Consider the following 6,000-nt stretch of genomic DNA (forward strand, 5'->3'; position numbering starts at 1 on the left):
AACCTATTTTTCATGGAGTTACAAATATGTCCAGTCAGCTGGAATCCATGCATTTGACTTTTCAACCAGAGAAATATGTATTTAACACACCAATAACAGAAAATGATATTGCATCCTCAGATTGACTGTCACTATTGCTAATATTGACTAATTCTGATTCTGGTAATGACATTCAAATAACAAATGAAAATTAAATAAACAACTCCCCATGATTGGCCAATCGGTAGCAGTGTATGGGATGATGCACAAGCATCCACTGTGTTGACTGATATGCAACTGTAACAACAAAACACATAAACAAGAGAACAGCTTTGAACAGCTGTCCACTGTAGTGACCACTATGCATGAAAGGGCTAGAGTAGTTTCAACATAGGGTCAGTTCATCCTCTGTCTGAACCAAGCTTTTTTAACTTATCTCCCTTAACCTTTTATAGGGCAAGTGATTATTTTTGGTAATTTCCTCCACTTCATATATGGCACCCCTCCTTTGCCTCAGCGAGCTTAAGTAGCATGTGGTCATGAAGAAATGGCCTAATGTTATAATGTGTATGTTGTAATGTTCTAAAATGTGATGTTCTAATTAATCTGCTGTAATGTTCTAAAACACTTTCACCATATATGTTTTTCTTGTATTTATTATATGTACAATTCTTGGAATTTTTTTTTTTTTTTTTTTGACCACTTGTAGGCAAGGAACCAAATGTTGTAACTTCACCGACTTTGTTTTCTGAAATGAAACATTTTGAAAAAGTAATTAAAAAGTAATTAGGTCTTATGTCTTCCAGTAACACTAAGGTTGAAATTTTGAATTTCAAAGTATTTCAGTGAGTGCTATAAAGGGTTAAGGCCACCGTCCCTTTAAGCAAACTTTGTTGTGATTGGCTGCTTCTTGCTTTAAGTGCTCATTTAGAGTAGAGAAGTGCTATATAAGTACCAATCCATTTACTACTAACCCTCAAAAACAGAAGATTTGAACAGCAGGTGAAAGGGGATTTGGTGCTCACAGTTAAGAGCCGTGTGCTTGAGATGACCATATAGCATAATACAGAGGAACGAAAACTGTCTGAGTGTTTGGAGCAGTGTGAAGCCTGAGTTTGGCTCACAGCAATTAGTTATACATATACTGACCTCATTATTTGGACCTTTGGCCACCACTGTATAAGACTACATTACAGAAGGTTAAGAAAAACCTGTACTCACATCACATGACTGATAAGGTCACATGACTTCACTGGACCCACAGAATTAATTCTATTGTTTCAGTAACCTCAGAATACTCCACTATCAGGTAACATGGAATCAGTCAAACTTTCCAAAACACAAATCTATAATAAATGCTAATCCTGCTAATATTACATTCAATACCTGCAGAGGATATACAGTTGTCCATAGTCTCCACCCTCAGGATGGACTTTCTTGTTGTTAGCCTAATTATTGCTAAGCACAAGCAAAGTAAAACCATCATGCCCTAAAGAACCCGATGACTTCTCTGACCTGCCCTTCTTATGCTGAAATTTCAGCCTTTTTCTTGAATCGAATCAAATCAAACTGACTGTGTCAATCATGACAGGTGGTGGATGTTAACCAGGTTAAAAACTCTCAGTCAGCCATATAAGCTGCTGATGTCATGAATCTCATTTTAGTTTGCAACACGTATCCATCTTATTTCCAATAAATCAGTCTAAATACAGGACACATTTGGACAAATACTTCCTCCATCAGACTAAGGTCTCAAGTTCCCTCCTTGGAATGCTATTAGACCTGTTTTGGTTTGTAGTGATGTCCAAAAGATTCAAATAAATGCAAGCAATAAGGCTATAGAGACTAAAAACAATAACTAAATGGACTCTCAGAGAGCACAATCCTCTGGCCAAATATCCTAGTTAGCAATTTTAGAAATCTTCTAAAGACTAAAAGACCAAAGCAAATAACAGATCTAATAACAGGATACACAGTACTATTACTAACATAACTCTCTCATGTATTTGACTAGTACTGGGAGCAGACAGGGCAGTACAGAGAAAGTGTGGCTCCCCCTCTTAAATAGGTAGTCCTCCGCTCTGCTGAGCTAGCAGATTTTCTTTAACACATTTCACATCAAGTTGTCTTCTCCAGTTCTCAAAGGCAACCAAAAGACAAGAATGAACACATAAACACTTCTTCCCTCTGTGTGAGCTCTATGCCTCACTTCAATCAGCTGAGCAAAGGCAAAGCAGCTCATAGAGCAGACATAGAGAAAAGGAAAAGCCCTGACACCTCCCCCTACCTCGGAGACAGATTAAAAGACTCTAATCTTTAAATTCCAGATTCCCCGGCCTTTTGTGTGTGTGCTGTGGATGTGGCATCAACCCAGATGGGATGTAAATTCCATATTTGTGAGGGGTTAAGAGAAGCACACCAAAGTCAAAGAAAAATGGAGGAAAAATGGAAGAATAAATGTATTCAAATGACCTCTGATGCAAATTAATTAAACAGAAAAAAAAGAGTTCAGGGACTTTTTCATCTAAGTGGTATTGATTATTTTATAAGGAGTCAGATTATTGTGTCTCCTTAGCAGCTGGAGGCTGCTGGTTTAGAAGGCCTGACAAATGTGTATTGATTGTGAATAATTAAATACATGGAAAGAGTTTTCAGAGCACATAAAAAAGCAGAGGTGCCTGGATCCATTTCATGTGCTGATGGCACTGTTCCCAATTACCAAAACAAAAAAGGAGAATTTTCTGGGCTCAGGATTTATCAAATGACAGGAAGTCCAAGTTTCTACATAAAGCAAATCAAAGTGCCTTTTATTTGGCCTGTAGAGAAGAAATACATGGGGGAAATGAGTAAAGGGCTTTCTTTTAATAGAAATCAATTTCACTCTGGCTATACACAACTGTAGAGCAATTGAAACACAGTGCTAGCAAAATTCTCAGCACAAAAGGATGTGATATAAAACACCTGCCATCTTGTGACTGGGTGAAGAAAAGGGGCTCAGGAGGCCCCATTCACTGTAAAGGCATCCTTATCGCTGCCTGCAGGGCTAATGCCATTAACCTGTGCTTCACCGACTAACTGGTTAGATTAGATTTCGGATTTTACAGCTCAGTCACACAGGCGAGCGCGCGCACACACACACACACACACACACACACACACACAGTCCCCCAGATACCTGGTGCGATAGCAGAAACAATCCTTAGCTGAGAAAGATTGAAAAAAAAATAAGGAGTCAAATTATGTGAAAAAGGTCAAAACCTTCAAGGTCATGACTTGTTTTTTTTTAACATTCTTGCAAATGAAGAATTCATTTAAACTAGACAGGGAAAATCAGCTATATAATGCACCAAGTGAAGTGAAGCAGCTCTCCAGATATTAAAGAAGCCAATTCTTATTTCAGCTAATTCTATTTTACCTCTTAGCAGCCGCCAAGTTCCTGCCAAACCCCTTAAGGGTAAGAGTAGGGTTACACGGCATTTTTGCCACATGCTAACACAGGCACAAGCATAGTTTCAGAAACTAGAAGTTGTTTGAAGACCTTTCAGATCAAGTCTTGTTACAGTTCTTCTGTTACATATTTTACATTTGGGCAGGCGTAGATGAGAACCTAATCCTAACCCTACAGAGGTCACTGCAAACTGGTTGGATGTTAAGAGGTTAAAAAGCTCCGTGTAAATTTGAAGTGAATTAGTGTTTAATGGAGTACTGCTTAATGTTTCAGGATAAATAGCAGCATAGTATGAAGCTTTATAGGTTTGTGTTACCTTCACTGCAGAAACGGCCTTTGTATTCTGTTTTGGAGCAGTCACAAAACGGTTGTCCATCCACCACCGTGCACATTCCACCATTCTCGCACGGGTTCACGGTGCACCATCCTTCCGACTCCAGGGGCACATTAAGGCTTCCTAGGAACAGGGGCTGTGAGATGCCATATTTGAGGTCTGTGATTGTGCCACTGAAGGCCTGCATGTTTCGCACCGTAGGCAGTGTAAGTGCACCACTGCGGATATCCTGAGGCACTCCACCTAGGAACAGGTCACTGACTATTTTCATGAACTGACGCTGAGGCTTCACCTCACCTGCTTTGGCCTGGCCATCCAGCACCAGCACTGTGCGCAGGTTATACCTGCTCAGGGTGGCAAAGTGCCAGCTGCCATCATCTACACGTCTGTCAGACATTATGGTGGTCTCAGCACAGTCGATGCTGAAGCGCAGCCGCAGTAGTCCCTCCTCCACCGAGAGCTGTAGAAAGTCACAGTAACCTCCATCGTCAAAGTACAGCAACAGTGCCTCTGAGGCCTCTGTCTTAAACTGGAAGCTGAGGTCACCGCGGGTGCTGGCATCCCAGCGGAGGTAGCGTGCCCACTGACCTGGTGTACCTAAAAATTCCAATCCCAGACATGTGCTGAGGAACACTTGGAGCCTGATAGAAAAACCTACAAGATCCATACCTGTAAATAATGTATTAATCCAAAAAAGTGTCTGAGGAGAGTTCAATTAGCTTCAAATCTTAGGGCGTCTAGAAGGGATTTCAGTGTTCCACAGTTATATCCACAATATGTATATAGATATATTTATAAAAAAATATGTTTTTAAAAGTGGGAAAGGGCAATAGCGGGAGAACAGTCGTTGTAGTTAACAGTCATAAAGTAAATCACAATAAATTTTCCCAAAGTTGCAGGGCAGTGTGTAGAGGAATGATTGTTGTCCTTTTAAGGGTTAAAGAGAGGGCTGACAGAAGGAGGAGGCGAGGCTTTAATATGATTTCCTACTCTTCAGACCACATGAAATCAAGACTTGTGGTGCAAAGTCTGATGGAATAGACTTTTCTGGCTATCAGTGTGAGTGGAATTTCCTCCTTCATTTTGTCCGCTGGGAAGTGGCGGTGACACGGGATCCACTGGCTTCTTGCAGTTCCATCACTGTCAGAAAACAAGAGGCAAAGGATTACAGTGGGTCCATCAGCACTCATTTTAATACTAAAACAGCACACATCCTGGAGTGGACCTTTTCTGCATAGCATCACATGATCTATGTCTACCTTCTAGTTACATACTGTTGCCATGTATGCTTATATGCAGTTTCAGTGGTACAAAATAACTTAAGTACATCATGTATGTACATATCATAAGTTCCATTTAATGTTTTTTTACATGACTGCCTGACACACTACAGCTTTATTACAGGGTATTATAGGGTTCAAATGTGAGCTATGTATTACTGTACCAACTCACAGAGTAGTGACATAATCTCCATATAAAAATGTTTGATTTGCGAGCTTTTGAAAGTTTACTTGTATTCCTCAATGTACTTTTTGCACTTGCTGCTGTATTAACATTCGTAATTAACATTTTAGATGGTAATCATACAATAGATAGTGGAATCTGTACATCCACTCTAATTGGATTTCATTTTATTTATTGGTTGTTTGTTTTTTTGTGAGGACATGTGCAATCAGCTGTAGGTCCATTTCTTTCACTTAGGTCATAGACTCGACCAGATGGCTAGCAGAGCAACCTATCAGGAAATGGGAATCAACATTGTATTTACATCTTTGAATCAGCAGCCTGACATTCACCAAAAAACATATTTTGCAAGATGGTCGACTTTCCCTGGGCTGCTAACCAAGACCAACGAAATGTCGTTATCAGTAAAATGTTACATATTTTTTTCACTTGATACATTTGTATCTAAAATTATACAAATGCAATGGAGTAGAAATATTATATTTTCAAGTTACATACAATTGCATAATTAAGTTTCTATTCATGCTGATAATGCACACACACTTTATTGATATATTTCAGTAGTTCTTCTGCACGTAAAAAAACACAAGACAGTGACAGTACTGATAAAAAATGAATGTCACATATAAAGTGCACATTGAGGAACCATCTGTGAATCAGCTTGTTTCATAAATGCAGTTGATATCCACCCATTTCATTCTCCTGAACTCCCACAAAAATCCCACAATTAGCTGCATAATTTCATAGGTAATCAGAGGTAAAAACAACCCTGAAA

The 6,000-nt window shown here is 39.4% G+C and overlaps 1 pseudogene; it reads right to left on the reverse strand.

Moving 5' to 3' along the window:
- LOC115772692 (neurexin-3a-like) overlaps window positions 1–4,353 on the reverse strand; it is a 311,850-nt pseudogene extending 307,497 nt beyond the window's left edge.
- Between the last annotated feature and the right edge of the window lie 1,647 nt (window positions 4,354–6,000).

The sequence above is a fragment of the Archocentrus centrarchus genome, chromosome 22 (assembly GCF_007364275.1).
Source record: "Archocentrus centrarchus isolate MPI-CPG fArcCen1 chromosome 22, fArcCen1, whole genome shotgun sequence".
In the NCBI taxonomy this organism is placed as follows: Eukaryota; Metazoa; Chordata; class Actinopteri; order Cichliformes; family Cichlidae; genus Archocentrus; species Archocentrus centrarchus.